Here is a 1,522-nt window from a genome sequence, read left to right as displayed (position 1 = left end):
ATGTAAACTGTTTGTTTTATGTTTTGATAAAAAATGTAAATGTTAACTAGTCAGGCAGTGTATTGTGTGTATTTTACACAGTGTTTTAATTTCTTTATGTTTAATAATAGTAGGGTTCATTACAGTTTCAGTCACTTATGTTTGTTGTGGGACAGCTTCATTAAGCAACATGTGGAAATAAGCCAGAGACTGGTGAGCATGCAAGACGTCCAGCCGCTTTCCAAAAGTAGATCAGGGTGCTTGAATTTTCACCCATACAACTAATAAAGGAAGTTACCTTTAAAAAAAAAAGTCCTCCCAACGCCCCCAAAAGTGAAGTTAATCTGAGACATTTGTGGTTTTGGTGTTTATATTCTGTCCTTTTGACCTTTGGTTTCCTGTCAACCTGTTTTTCTGCAGACAGCAGAAACAGTTTTTCCTTGTTGGTCCAGACTAAAAATGCTCCTGCCTAGTGAAGCCTTGTCTAAACACACACACACACACACACACACACACACACACACGCACCTACATGTCCTCAGACTGTGACCACTAGAAGGCGCTCTCTTGTCCTTCCTTTCACATATCACACATAACACCAACACTTCCTCTTCCGTCCATCTTGTCCTTGAAAAAGGACAAATGAATAACTGACAAAAGACCCTATGTTGCTCAGAGACACACACACACACACACACACACACACAGATGTACACAAACAACGCACCCTTGTCAGATGAGTGGTACTAGGTATGGTGCTGCCACCCACTCTCATGTCCCAAGGGCAGACTGCTGTCTGCAGCCAATTAACCAACAGGGACGGTTGCCAGGTTCATAGGCACCTAATCCATCGCCAGCCCCCATCAGGTTGCCAGATATAGCCCTCCACTTTTTTACACAGACTTTATGTTTAAAAACATAAAGGGATGAAGGTTAGTGGACTCGGTTTGATAGAATCCTAGTAAAACCAAGACATTTGCAGCACATTAGTCTGTGCTTTTTTTAGTTGGCCTAAATGGAGAGATTGCTAAAAATTGGTCATGCCCACAATTCTTGTCTGTCTTTGTCTACCGATGCAAAGACTTTACACACATGAACACTTCTGCCCGAGAGGCTTTCAGCCACATGCGCGTGTAGCCTGTAACATCTCAAAACCAGCCGCTTCTTTTCAGGCATCTGAAACATTAGCAAACGCTGTCAGCAGAAGACAACTGATGGAACGTTACATTTTTTCCTTTTATTTTTGACACAATGGCTACAGATGAGCATAGCCTATTGCATACTGTGATAATGTAGAGTAAGAGCTGATATCCCTCGCCTCCCTCTGTCCCATACACTGATGATGACTGTATATGATTGCATAGTTTTATTTTTTATATTATTGCCATTGCTTCATTTTGTTTTCTGGGTTTGTTTATTTTTTGTTGCTGTCATTTTGAAACATTTTTGATGGGTCTCTAATCAGTGTGCATGCGTGCGTCCTTGTGTGTGTGTGTGTGTGTGTGTGTGTGTGAGTGTGAGAGAGAGAGAGAGAGAGAGAGAG

Source organism: Monopterus albus, unplaced genomic scaffold (genome assembly GCF_001952655.1).
Source record: "Monopterus albus unplaced genomic scaffold, M_albus_1.0 scaffold359.1, whole genome shotgun sequence".
Classification (NCBI taxonomy): domain Eukaryota; kingdom Metazoa; phylum Chordata; class Actinopteri; order Synbranchiformes; family Synbranchidae; genus Monopterus; species Monopterus albus.
The sequence above is the reverse complement of the archived record's forward strand: the minus strand, read 5'-3'. Positions refer to the sequence as shown.